Consider the following 14,495-nt stretch of genomic DNA (forward strand, 5'->3'; position numbering starts at 1 on the left):
TACTCTTTTGCTCCCAAACGTTAGTGGATTCTTGCACTTATTTAATCTTCTGCTGTCTCCATGTTGTAATTTGTTTTATTTTTTTGAGACAGCGTCTTGCTCTGTCACCCAGGTTAGAGTGTAGTGGCACAATCACAGCTCACTGTTGTCTTGAGGTCCCCAGGACCAGATGATCCTCCCACCTCAGCCTCCTGAGGAGCTGAGACGACATGCGCCACCACACCGGCGAATTTTTGTATTTTTTGTAGACATGGGGTTTTGCTATGTTGCCCAGACTGGTCTCGAACTCCTGGGGTCCCTTAATCTGCCCACATTGGCCTCCCAAACTGCTAGTATTACAGACGTTAGATACCGAGCCTGGCCAAAGGTAGCGTTCTAGATTACCAAGATTCTTCTCAGCATTAATAGTCTGTGAACTTTTTATATTGTTTTGAAATATGAAAAGTTTGCAGTTTAGGAGAAAATAAACAAGTTTGAATAAGCTGAAAACATGTAGTGCTAAAAGAGGTCTTGAAAGCATCGCCTGGGAACTGGTTAGAAATGCCAACTACAGGATGGGTGCAGTGGCTCTGGCCTGTGATCCCAGCACTTTGGGAGGCCGAGCTGGGTGTGTGGCTTGAGCCCAGGAGTTTGAGACCAGTCTGGGCGACATAGGGAGACCACCCCCTGCCCACCATCTCTACAAAAAATAAAAAAAACTAGCCAGGTATGGTGGCATTCACCTCTGTAGTCCCAGCTACAGAGAAGCTGAAGTGGGAGAAACTCTTGAGCCCGAAAGGTTGAGGCTGCAGTGAGCTGTGATTGCCCCACTGCACCTGGTCAAAAAAACAAAAACAAAGACAAAAACAAACAAACAAAGAAAACACAGGAAAGGCAAATGCAGCCAGTTCCTGAAGGATCTTGGCTGATGGGTGAAATTTGGGTGGGGCCAGGTAGACTATTGTGTTATGAGTTAAATTGTGTTGCCCAAAAATTCGTATGTTGAAGTCCTAACCCCTCGAAATGTGACCTTATTTGGAAATAAGGTCTTTGCAGGTGATCAAGTAAAGGCGAGGTCATTAGGGTGGACCCTAATCCAATAGGACTGGTGTTCTTATAAAAAGGAAAATTTGGACAGAGAAACACACACACCATCTGAAGATGAAGGCCGTGGTTCAGGTGATGCTTCTATAAACTAAGAAACAAACCACCAGAAGCCAGAAAGAGATATGCAGCAGATTTTCCCTCTCTTCCCACAGAAAAATCAGTTCTGTCAGAACCTTGATCTTTGATCTGTGGCATCCAAAACTGAGACGATAAATTTCTAAGCCACACAATTGATGATACTTGTTAGGGCAGCTCTAGCAAGCTAATGCATTAGGTTATCAAGAAGTAACTCAGCAGTTAGGATACTATAGTCTTACATTTTTGACTTGCCAGAGACCAGTATATTTGTACATTAATACCACTAACTTCATTCTTAATATTAGTTCTTGACAATTTAAGCAACGCAAAGCAAAATACGACAATAATAGTAGAGAGTCTGCGGAGTGTGGTGCTGACATCACAATCCCAGTTCTCTGGGAAGCCTAGGTGGGAGGACCTTTCAGGGCCAGCCGTTCAAGAGCACCCTGGCCAACATAGGCAGACCCCCAACTCCACAAAAAATAAACATTAGCCAGACATGGTGGTGCATGCCTGTAGTCCTAGTTACTCACGAGGCTGAGGTGGGAGGATCACTTGAGCCTGGGAGTTTGAGGTTGCAGTGAGCTATGATTGCACCACTGTACTCCAAACTGAATGACAGAGGGAGATTCCATCTTTAAAAAACAAAAACAAAAAACCTAGAAAGTCAAGGAACAATTCAACATAGTGAGGAGAGAGGACGTATATTCCGTAAATAAACTATTCTCCAAAGTTAACATCCTGGACCGGGTGTGGTGGTTCATGCCTCTAATCCTAACATTTTGGGAAGTTGAGGCAGGAGGATGCCTTGAGGCCAGGAGTTTGACACCAGCCTGGGTCAACACAGTGAGACACCAGCTCATTAAAAAAATTAGCCAGGCGTGTTGAGGCAGAGGATCCCTTGAACCCAGGAATTTGAGGCTACAGTGATCTATGATTGTGTCAGTGCACCCCAGCCTGGGCAACAGAGCAATATCCCATCTCAAAATGAAGAAAAAAGGAGGGCTTATAGATGATAAAAGTAATGGAAAGCCACTTTTTAAAAATTAGCTTTTTGCTTTTATTTTTTTTCTTCTATTTCAGACAGGCAGTGTGTGACACCATAACAAAGTTTAGGGGTACACATCTCACACGTGTGGCTGAATACTCAGTCACCATGCTTATAAACTACAGAAGGGTCTGAATGAGTTTCTAGAGTAATTCCTAGTCTAAAGGTTTATAGTTCTATTTTCATGACTATTTTAGGAGCTAGAAGCATTAAATGTAATTAACGGTTGTGAAGAGCTGCAGACACAGGTATAACAAAGCAAGGAGGACACAAAACCTCAGAGAGGCAATAGCATACTTTTATTTTCACATTCAATCCTATAAATATCATTGCAAAATCTGTATATTTGTTTTGGCACATAATATATTTACTAGTCATCTTAGCTTTGTGAATTTTCTGATTGCTCTTTTTAAAAAAGATTACTGTATTTTTTCTAGAGACGGGGTCTTGCTGTGTTGCCTAGGTTGATCTTGAACTCCTAGGCTCAAGCAATCCTCCCATCTCCCCTAAATAAGGTACCTTGATAGGAGCTTCCAGGTTTAACTTTGGTTGAACCATTAACACAATTGTCTTTATTTTTTAGTTTTACTCATGTATGGCAAAGTACTGCTGCATTACACAGTCACATAGTATTTCACTCTGTTTTGCTCCTTAGGTTAATGACCACCTTATCTAGATTTTATGCTTAAAAGGTAAATACTGCCATTAGTTACTTGGAGTCCTCTTCACTTTTCCCCTTTCATCAATTTTATATATATATATAGAGAGAGAGATAATATATATATTGTGTATATATATAGTGTGTATGTATATATAGTTTGTGTGTGTGTGTGTGTATATATACATATTGTGTGTATATATACACACACACAACATTTACCACAAAAGGATATTACACTGGTAAAAGGAACATCTCATTTGGTCAATTAGCAGAATGTCTAACATAGACAAATTACTTCCACTTTAACGTGATTTTTTCCCCCACTTCTGAGACAAATTCTATGTTGTGGGAGAAAAATAGTAGGGTTGGTGAACATAAATAATACTACGTATAGTGTTTATAAGAAACTAGATGTTGTCTAACTTGAACATCAAAATAATTACCATAAACTAGAACACTTCTAGCTAACAGATGAAAAAACAAGGGGGTAAGTGCTTATTTAAAATCCTTCAAAAAGTAAGTAGAGGGCTGGAGTTCTGACTCCAGAGTTTATATTCTTGACAGCTTATCTAGGCTCCATAACAAATTGTCTGTGTACTTCATTTGTATAACTTTCCAGTCACATAAGTTCTCTTTCTCTCTCTCTCTCTCTCTCTCTTTTTTTTTTTTACATATTTTTGAGATGGAGTTTCACTCTCGTCACCCAGGCTGGAGTGCAATGGTGCAATCTTGGTTTACTGCAACCTCCACCTCCCGGATTCAAGCAATTCTCCTGCCTCAGCCTCCCGAGTAGCTGGGATTACAGGCCCTGCCACCCTGCCCAGCTAATTTTTTATTTTTAGTAGAGATCGGGTTTTATGATGTTGGCCAGGCTTGTCTTGAACTCCTGACCTCATGTGATCCACCCGCCTTGGCCTCCCAGAGTGCTGGGATTACAGGCATGAGCCACTGTGCCTGGCCATAAATCCTGTATATTAAACAAAGCAGCAATGAAAATTTCTAGCAGTTTTTCCGTTAGCGCCAAGTAGCTGAAAGACATTGAACTAATAAGATGTTTTCTGCTATGACCTTAAGGGTCATTAAACCTAAAGTTATTCTTCAGAAGGGTAAGGAATGCCAAAAAATAATGGTCATTATCCGAATTTAAGATCCTGTATTACAGAAGCAATACAAATTATAAAATTAGCATTTAAAATGTTTGAATCATTGATAAGAATTCTTCCTACATAATCTTTCATGGGCTTCAGGAATACATGCCTAGTCAGGAAAACCAACTTCACTCAGATACGAAGTCGCTTCTTTGTGTCAGTTTACCATCCGGAGCAAAAGTGCTTAGCCACATCATTTGAGAACACTGGAAACCACGCAAAGCTTCTCTTAGTAGTATTGAGTCACAAAGATGTAGGATTTATTAGTCAGCCTTTAAAAATATCTGCAGACAACTGTATGAAAAACTTGCCACATTGTATAATCCTTAGGAGTATAGGATTTGTCCAGGAGTGGTGGCTCACGCCTGTAATCCCAGCACTTTGGGAGACCAAGGTGGGTGGATCATTTGAGGTCAGGAGTTCAAGACTAGCCTGGCCAACATGGTGAAACCCCGTCTCTAGTAAAAATACAAAAAAAAATTAGCCGGGCGTGGTGGTGCATGCCTGTAGTCCCAGTTACTCTGGAGGTTGAGGCAGGAGAATTGCTTGAACCCGGAGGTGGAGGTTGCAGTGAGCCGAGATCGTGCCACTGCACTCCAGCCTGGGTGACAGAGCGAGACTTTGTCTGAAAAAAAAGAAAAAAGAAAAAAAGAAATACAGAATTTGGTCAGACTGCCAAGGTTTCAATTCCATCTCCATCTTTTACCAGTTCTGTAATTTTGATGGGGGCATTTAGCCCCTCTGTCTCAGTTTTCTTCTTGGTAAAAAGGGCATACAATTGTATGTATCTCATAGGGTTGCTGTGAGAATTAAATGGGCTAATGCACATAAAATTCTTCCACAATGTCTGGCACATAATAAGATTAGCTCAATAAATATTAACTATAATGGAACAAATGAGAACCAATATTGTAAAACCTGCTTCTAACCAGTATAAAGATGAGCAACATTTGGCTTTGGATTATCCTAAAGAAAAAACAGTAAGCAGAAAATCATACCTTTTAAAAATATGACACCAGGAGCAATGAGTGGCTCATGCTTGTAATCTCAGCAATCTGAGAGGCTGAGACAGGTGGATCGATCAAACTCAGGAGTTTAGGAGACCAGCCTGGGAAACATAGCAAAACCCCATCTCTACAAAAAATACAAAAATTAGTCTGCCATGATGGTGTGTGCCTGCAGTCCCAGCTACTTGGGAGGCTAAGACAGGAGGATCACATGAGCCCTGGAGGTTGAGGCTGCAGTGAGCTGTAATCATGCCACTACACTCCAGCCTGGTTGACAGAGCAAGACACTGTCTGAGGGTGAGTGGGGTGGGGGAAAAAGATGAGCAACGTGTTAAGAGGACAAGTAATTATAAAACTGAGAGAAGAAACTGCATAGAGCCAAAATATATTTTCCCTGAGCTTGAAAAAATGGCAACTCTTTATTTCATCAATATTCCATAACTTTTGCTTATGCTTTTTGGAGCTATCTTAGTAGGGTGATATTGAAAGTAGTCATCAGCCAGGCGAGGTGGCTCATGCCTGCAATTCCAGCACTTTGGGAGGCCGAGGCGGGTGGATCACCTGAGGTCAGGAGTTTGAGACCAGCCTGGCAAACATGGCGAAATCCCGCCTTTACTAAAAACACAAAAAAATTAGCCATGCGTGGTGGTTCGTTCCTGTAGTCCTAGCAACTTGGGAGGCTGAGGCAGGAGAATCACTTGAACCCAGTGGGCAGAGGTTGCAGTGAGCTGAGATCGTGCCACTGGACTCCAGCCTGGGTGTGACAGAGTGAGACTCCACCTCAAAAATAAATAAATAAATAAATAAATAAATAAATAAATAGATAAATAGATAAATAAATAAAAATAAGGCTGGGCCCGGTGGCTCACACCTGTAATTCCAGCATTTCAGGAGGCAGAGGTGGGCGGATCACCTGAGGTCGGGAGTCTAAGACCAGCCTGGACAACAAGGTGAGACCCTGTCTCTACTAAAAATACAAAATTAGCTGGGCATGGTGGTGCATACCTGTAATCCCAGCTACTTGGGAGGCTGAGGCAGGAGAATCGCTTCAACCCAGGAGGTGGAGGTTGTGGTGAACCAAGATCATCCCATTGCACTCCAGCCTGGGCAACAAGAGCCAAACTCTGTCTCAAATAAATAAATAAATTCCTGAATCTTTTTCCATGGGAATGTGGAAAATATGGATAAAGTGATTTATATGCTCAGTATAATTAATGAATAAACAGAAGTAATTCAACTAATTCAATTGAATTTAGTTTGTTCAAAAATTCAGTCACTTCTGCTTAAATAACTTTAAGGTTAAATTAATAAGAGTTGATGCAAATGCACATATCACTTAGGGACAAAGTTTGATTTTCCTTATTATTAAAGAATAGGGTCTTGATGTTATTCTCTCTCCTGCATTTAAAAATTGGAACAAATAAGGAACAAATGTCATCAATGTATTCTTATTTCAGTATTCTAAGAGAAATTAGAATATTGCTTTCAGAATTGATGTTTTGAAGCACAGTATTGTTGTTGAACATAAATAACGTATAGGTGACTATCAACCTGTTTCTCCATTCTTTAAACTGTACATAAACTGCAAGTTAAACCCAACAGTTCTGTGATAATTGTTGTGAAGCACAAGGAGAGAGAATCAATGTAAGGTCAAACATTCACATTAAAATTTAAAGAATAGGTCTGTTATCTGAAAGGATTCATAATGCTTCTTATAGATACATCTAAATGTGTTTTTGTACTAAGAAATATTTGAATCCTGAGTAGCTTAGATATTTACATGCTTTATGGAAAAGATGTGAACCAAATGATCTAAGTTACTTTCTAGCTCTGTAACTCTGTGACGCTTCAATGGCTTTTGCAGCATATTATTAACATTAGTGAATGTTATTTAAAAAGAAATAAACTTTTTACATTCAAAGTGGATGAGTTCTAAATATATTTTCAAATGTTATTGGGACTAGCGTTACTTTAACAGAAACTTGCTTTTTAAATGATTATTATATCATTCCCATTTACATTTTTCAAATGGAGATGTCGTCAGTTATTCCATAAATATTCTAAATAACAATAACAGCTCTAAAAGGGATAAATAGACCTTTAATATATATTGTTAAATAAGGATGTAAAATGTCTTAGAATATCTAACTCGATTCAGAAATTATATGATGAGTTAATGGGCTCCTATTTCCCCTTTCAGACAATATAATGACAACATGTGTTTTGTATGTTTTTTTCCAGAGGTTATTGGGGTTACATAAGTTTTTTAGCGGTGATTTCTGAGATTCTGGTGCACCCATCACCCGAGCAGTATACACTGCACCATATGTGTAGTCTTTTATCCCTCACTCCCTCCCACCCATTCCCCCCAAATCCCCAAAGTCCATTGTATCATTTCTTTTTTTTTTTTTTTTTGAGACGGAGTCTGGCTCTGTCATCCAGGCTGGAGTGCAGTGGTGCAATCTCGGCTCACTGCAAGCTCCGCCTCCCAGTTTCACGCCGTTCTCCTGCCTCAGCCTCCCGAGTCGCTGAGATTAAAGGTGCCCGCCACCACGCCCGGCTATTTTTTTGTATTTTTAGTAGAGACGGGGTTTCACCATGTTGGCCAGGATGGTCTCGATCTCTTGACCTCGTGATTCACCCACCTCACCTCCCAAAGTGCTGGATTACAGGCGTGAGCCACCACACCCAGCCATTGTATCATTCTTACGCCTTTGTGTCCTCATAGTTTAGCTCTCACATATCAGGGAGAACATAACAATGTTTGGTTTTCCATTCCTAAGTTACTTCACTTTGAATAATAGCCTCCAGGGCCAGGCACCTTGGCTCATGCCTGTAATCCCAGCACTTTGGGAGGCTGAGGAAGGTGGATTACCTGAGGTCGGGAGTTTGAGACCAGCCTGACCAACGTGGAGAAACCCCGTCCCTACTAAAAATACAAAATTAGCCGGGTGTGGTGGCACATGCCTGTAATCCCAGCTATTCATGAGGCTGAGGCAGGAGAACCGCTTGAACTCAGGAGGTGGAGGTTGTGGTGAGCCAAGATTGTGCCATTGCACTCCAGCCTGGGCAACAATAGCGAAATTCCATCTCCAGAAACAAATAAAATAAAATAAAATAAAATAAAATAAAATAAAATAAAATAAAATAAAATAAAATAAAAGCCTCCAGTCTCATCCAGGTCTCTGCAAATGCAGTCAATTCATTCCTTTTTATCTTGAGTAGTATTCTATCATACATATACCACAGTTCTTTATCCACTTGGTTGACGGGCATTTGGGTTAGTTCCACGATTTTGCAATTGCAGACAACATGTGTTTTTATTAAACTGTGAAAGAGTAGAAGAAGAAGGCAAGTTTAATCCAAACTCTTTACTTTTCATTAACCATTTAAGTCATTTTTAAATATTTCTTTTCTTTTTTTGAAACCACATCTCACCTTGTCACTCAGGGTGGAGTGCAGTGGTGGGATCACAGATTTTTATAACCTTGCCGTCTAGGACTCCAGGCATCCCCTTGCCTCAGCCTCCCGAGAAGCTAAGACTACAGGCATGAGCCATCATGCCCAGCTAGTTTTGTTTTGTTTTGTTTTGGTTTTTTGTGGAGACAGGGTTTCACTATGTTGCCCAGGCTGACCTCAAACTCCTGGGCTCAAGCAAGGCTCCCACCTTGGCCTCCCAAAGTGCTGGGATGGGTGTGAGCTACCATGTCCACCTTTTAAATATTTCATTCAGAACTTTTATGTGTCACTCTTTCAGACACTGATGATACATCGGCGAACAAAACAAATATCCCTGCCCTTGTGACACTTACGTTCTAATATGGGGTGACTGACAATAGACAAAATAAGTAAGACAAAATATATAGTATGCTAAATCATGATAAGTGCTATGGATAAAAAACAAAACAAATAAGGGGGTTAGAAAATGTTGGTGAAGAAGAGTGGTGAAGACTCATGCCTATAATCCTAGCTCTGCAGGAGGCCAGGACAGGAAGATTGCTTGAGGCCAGGAGTTCAAAACCAGCCTGGGCAACATGGTGAGACTCTGTCTCTGCAAACATTTAAAAACTTGCCAGGCAGGCCTGGCACGGTGGCTCACACCTGTAATCCCAGCACTTTGGGAGGCCAAGGTAGGTGGATCACCTGAGGTTAGGAGTTTGAGACCAGCCTGACTAACATAGTAAAACCCTATCTCTACTAAAAATACAAAAATTAGCTGGGTGTGGTGGCGCATGCCTGTAATCCCAGCTATTTGGGAGGCTGAGGCAGGAGAATTGCTTGAACCCAGGAGAAAGAGGTTGTAGTGAGCCGAGATACAGCCACTGCACTCCAGCCTGAGTGACAGAGTGCGACTCCATCTCAAAAGAAAAAAAAAAATTCCCAGCAACGTGGCACACTCCTGTAACTCCAGCTACTCTAGAGGCTGAGGTGGGAGGATTAGTTGAGCCCAGGAGGTTGAGGTCACAGAGAGCTATGATTGTGCTGCTGCACTCCAGCCTAGGTGACAGAGTGAGACTCTCTCTAAAATAAATAAATAAATAAATAAATAGAGTGGTAAGAGAAGGCCTCAGTGAGGAAGTGACATTCTAGTGAAACCTGCAAAAGGGTGAAGAGTATTCCAAGCAGAGAGAACATCAGGTGCAAAGTTCAACGTCCTTGAGGTAAAAGGTGCTTTTTAAAGAAACAGCAAGGCCCTGTGGTTGAAATGAAGTAAAGTAGGGGGTAAGTGATAGGAGATGAGGTTAGGGAGATAGGTTGGTAGGTGGTGAAACTGTGTTTGCAAAAACTATAACAGTGAGAGAAATCTATCATAACTGACTCCATCTTGCTTTTAACCTCACAAGCTAACTGTCCTGTCCTTGCTCTTCCCTGGGCATAGTATGGGAGGAATTTAAAGTTTAACCATGAAGCAAGGATGATAATAATCCCTTCCCAAAACTAACCCTCTACTTGTTTGGGGACTGAACACATCTTTGTAAAACTAAAGCAAGGCCCCAAGGTTAGAATTATCAGAGGGCCTGAATTCTGCTAAGCTATAAGCATAGTTAAGAGATCACCAACCATTGTTCCCTAGCTTGCTTAGTGCTCAGGAGTCATGTAGCTGCAGGTCACAAGATTTGTAACTTCCCCAATTGTTCCTATAGATAATATCACTGTTATAAAACCAAGGAGTGGTCTTTGTGATATTTTTTTATTTAGTTAGTTTTTGAGACTGAGCCTCTATCGCCCAGGCTGAAGTTCAGTAGTGTGATCTCTGGTCACTACTATCGCCTCCCAGGTTCAAGCAATTCTCCTGCCTTGGTCTCCCAAGTAGCTGGGATTACAGGCATCTGCCACCATACCTGGCTAATTTTTGTATTGTTAGTAGAGATGGAGTTTCACCATGTTGGCCAGACTGGTCTCAAATTCCTGACCTCAAGTGATCCGCCCACCTTGGCCTCCCAAAGTGCTGGGATTACAGGTTTGAGCCACTGCGACCCACCTGTGATATTTTTTACTGGTAAACAGACTGAGGCTACTCAGACCTGTGAGTCATAACAACAAACTGACTCAAGTAGTCCTGTGACCCCACCCAGAAACTGACTCAGCATACAAAGACAGTTCCTACATGCCTATGATTTCATCTACAACCAGTCAGCCACATCCATTCCTTAGCCTCTGCCTGCCAAATTATACTTTTAAAACCCTAGCCTCAAAGCTCTCCAGGAGGTGGATTTGAAAAATCTCTCCCATCCTTTAATTTGGCTGCCTTACAATAATCAAATCTTTGCTGCAACACCACTGTCTCAGTGTATTGGCTTTTCTGTGCAGTGAGCAAGAAGAGCCCTCTGGCAACCATGGAAAGGATGTTGGCTTTTTCTCTGAATAATATGAGAAGCCATTAGAAGATTTTGACCAGAGAAATGGCCTAATTTTACTTCACAAGTATATTCTGGCTGCTGAGTAGAAAACAGAGTGAATTGGGGCAAAGAAGAAAGCAATGAGGTAAGTTAAGAATTTATTTCAATAATCCATGCAAAAGATGGAAACTGGGACCACGATGGTAGGAGTGCTGATAGTGAGAGGTGTTTAGACTGGATATATTTTGCAAGTAGATATCCAAAACTGAGAAGAATTTAGGCCCAGAGAGGCTGTGGCTTGGCCAATGCAGCCTGTTATTATTGGCAGAGCTAGCAATAGATTGCAAGTCTTCCACCCAATCATATCTTCCCTAATAATCTTACCTGTATAAAAGCTGACATAATTAATCCTCTGAAATCACAATGGAAAATGAAAAATGTTACTTAAATGAATGTATCAGGATGCATGATGGAAAACGAAATGAAAATATTTCAAAGTCTCCTTATAGTTTATATTACTTTATCCTAAAGTTCAAACTCATTTGCCTGACATACAGGAAAGGTAATATTTAATTTTTTTTTTCTTGTTTACCAAAATGGTTAACATCGGACTTGATTCCTTCACTTATTCATGTTTTTTTGGTTTTTGGCTTTCTTAAGATTGCAGTATCACTCTGTCACCCAGACTGGAATGCAGTGGCATGACTGTGGCTTTATTCATGTATTTAAAAAATGATTCTTGAGTGCCTATTAAGGTTACAGGACCTGGATATTAGCTGCTACCTGACTCTGCTGAAACCTCACCTTGGCTTTACTCAGGCACTTTTGGTCACTTATTCCTTTGTAATCCTATGGCACTGAAACATATCTGTCATACTTATCACTCTGAATGGCATTTATTTGTTTAACTGTCTGGTTTCCTCATTAAATTAAACTAAACTGAACTATAGCAGTTTAGTTCAGGATTAAGGATTATTTATCTTTGCATTTTCAGAAGCTAGCACAGTGTCTCTCATATTGTAGGTGTTCATTGAAGAGTGATTTGATCAATTTTATTCAGAAGAATCTGTTTGGGACCACTTTCTGCTTTTTCTTTGATCTCATTCTTTTCAAGGTGAGTGATCAATAAAAAAGGATCACTGGAAAGTTACAAAATTTTATTTGATTAATACCAGTCATTAGGTAAACCCTGAGACTTTGATTATTACAATTAAACATATGCCAGGAGAGGCAAAGTCTTAATAGGCAGTGATTTCTTTTTTGTATCTTGTGTATTCCAGTTCCTGAATGAGCTACTAAAAATAAGTCAATTTATTCCTTAATTTACCAAATATTTATTGAGCACCTATTATGTTTAGATTTTCCAAACATTGTTAGTTCATGAGATGCTTTTGGTGGCATATGGGTATTTACAATTTTTCTTTATTTTACATATATTCAAGTGTAATTCATGGAAACTTTTTCTTAGGAAAATGTTACATTTTATCAAAAGTAAGTTGATTTCCTAGTCAGGCATATTGGCACATGCCTGTAGTCCCAGTTACTTGGGAGGCTGAGGTAGGAGGATTGCTTGAACCCAGGAGTTCCAGGTTGCAGTGAGCTATGATCATATCACTACTGTTCAGCCTAGGCAACAGAGACCCCATCTCTAAAAATAAATATAAAGAATAACAAGTAAATTGACTTGAAGAAAAATGTTACATTAGGCCAGGTGCCGTGGCTCACGCCTCTAATCTGAACACTTTGGGAGACCGAGGTGGGCAGATCACGAGGTCAGGAGTTTGAGACCAGCCTGGCCAATATGGTGAAACCCCATCTCTACTAAAAATACAAAAATTAGCTGGGCATGGGTAGCACGTGCCTGTAGTCCCAGCTACTCGGGAGGCTGAGGCAGGAGAATTGCTTGAACTTGAGAGGAAGATCGAGCCACTGCACTCTAACCTGAGTGACAGAGCAAGACTCGGTCTCAAAAGGGGGGAAAAAAACCTCACAAAAATTAGCTGGACATGTTAGCGGGCGCCTGTAATACCAGCTACTCAGCTGAGGCAGGAGAATTGCTTGAATCTGGGAGGCAGAGGTTGCAGTGAACCAAGATCACGACACTACACTCCAGCGTGGGTGACAGAACGAGACTCCGTCTCAAAAAAAAAAAATGTTACATTAATTAAAAAAAAAGGACCAAAAATAGTGAGAGGTATGTATAAATATTACAAGTTTGAGAAATAATATACCATGAATTATGCGACAGCAACCAAGGGACTTCTGCCTGTTCTCCCTGACCAGCCAAATGGACTGTGTAGGCGCCAAGGTGAAAGTTTCCCCTGGACCTTCTGAAGGTTCACTGAAAATCACTGACATGAGGCAGATTAATAGGAGAAAAGGCATTCAAATGTATTTGACATGTATACAAGGGGAGAATCACAGTGATTACCCAAGTACCGTGGTTCCGAAGCTTTCATACCATCCTGGCATATGTTATGGGAGGGGGAAGAAGGGGAATTCTGTTGAGGGCATTATTAGGGAGAACGAGTGGATCAGAGAACAGATTAATTTGTACATTGTCTTGTGAAAGGTTCTGTTCAGGTGTGGGTTCATTCTTGGCCTTACAGGGAGGGAAAGAAAAAACAATTATTCCTTTAGATGGATATGGATTGTAGGCGGATAAAGGCTTAGGGAGAGGCTGTGGGGTGTGAAGTAGGGGGAGGTCTGGGAGGCCTGGAGGCTTCTTCAGTTCAGCATGTCAACATGCCATATTTCGGGGTACTGTTTTCTTTCCTTCTTTTTTTGAGACGGAGTTTCGCTCTTGTTGCCCAGGCTGGAGTGTAATGGCGCAATCTCAGCTCATCGCGACCTCCGCCTCCCGGGTTCAAGAGATTCTCCTGCCTCAGCCTCCCGAGTAGCTGGGATTACAAGCATGCCCCACCACGCCTGGCTAATTTTGTATTTTTAGTAGAGACGAAGTTTCTCCATGTTGGTCAGTCTGGTCTCGAACTCGCAACCTTAGGTGAGCTGCCCACCTCAGCCTCCCAAAGTGCTGGGATTACAGGCGTGAGCTACTATGCCCAGCCCAGGGTACTGTTTTCTAAGCTCCAACAACTGTGAAGTATGATCGCTAATAATGAAGCTTAGTTTCATAAAGAAATGGCATTTATTTTTAGTTTTAAGGAGAAAAGCTTCAACATTCCAGTTCTTCTTTTGTTGTTGATGTTGTTTCTGGTGGCTTTACATTTATCTGTCTGAATGACCTAAAGCCTCCTTACTAATAGGTCTCATCGGGATCTCTTCCACTCCCCATATTTTCTTTTCTGGTTTTCTTCTTTTCATAGCCTCTTTTGTTTTCTTTTATAATCATCATCCTCCTTATCATCAACAAGAACAAGATTGAAGAGACAGAATGTGGTTGAGTTTGTATTTACAAGTAGAGGAGACTGGTCTTCTACCATCTCCTTAAATTTTCACCTAAGTGTTTTTATAGTGAAATGATTATCAAAACATATAATTTTAGGTACCAACCAAAAACTTGTAAGTGCTCTATGGCTAATCCTGTTTTACTTAACCAAAACCATTGTCTTATTTAAAATGAAAGGTGATGCTGACTAAAGTTACACAGCATTTTTAAGGTCTAAC

The 14,495-nt window shown here is 40.8% G+C and overlaps 1 non-coding gene across 1 annotated transcript; it reads right to left on the reverse strand.

The window, feature by feature from the left end:
* Positions 1 to 2,241: 2,241 nt before the first annotated feature.
* On the reverse strand, positions 2,242 to 2,343 carry LOC119625568 (small nucleolar RNA U13). Its single transcript, XR_005241757.1, has one exon. It is a non-coding gene; the product is annotated as a small nucleolar RNA U13 (small nucleolar RNA).
* Positions 2,344 to 14,495: the final 12,152 nt, after the last annotated feature.

Source organism: Chlorocebus sabaeus, chromosome 10 (assembly GCF_047675955.1).
Source record: "Chlorocebus sabaeus isolate Y175 chromosome 10, mChlSab1.0.hap1, whole genome shotgun sequence".
In the NCBI taxonomy this organism is placed as follows: Eukaryota; Metazoa; Chordata; class Mammalia; order Primates; family Cercopithecidae; genus Chlorocebus; species Chlorocebus sabaeus.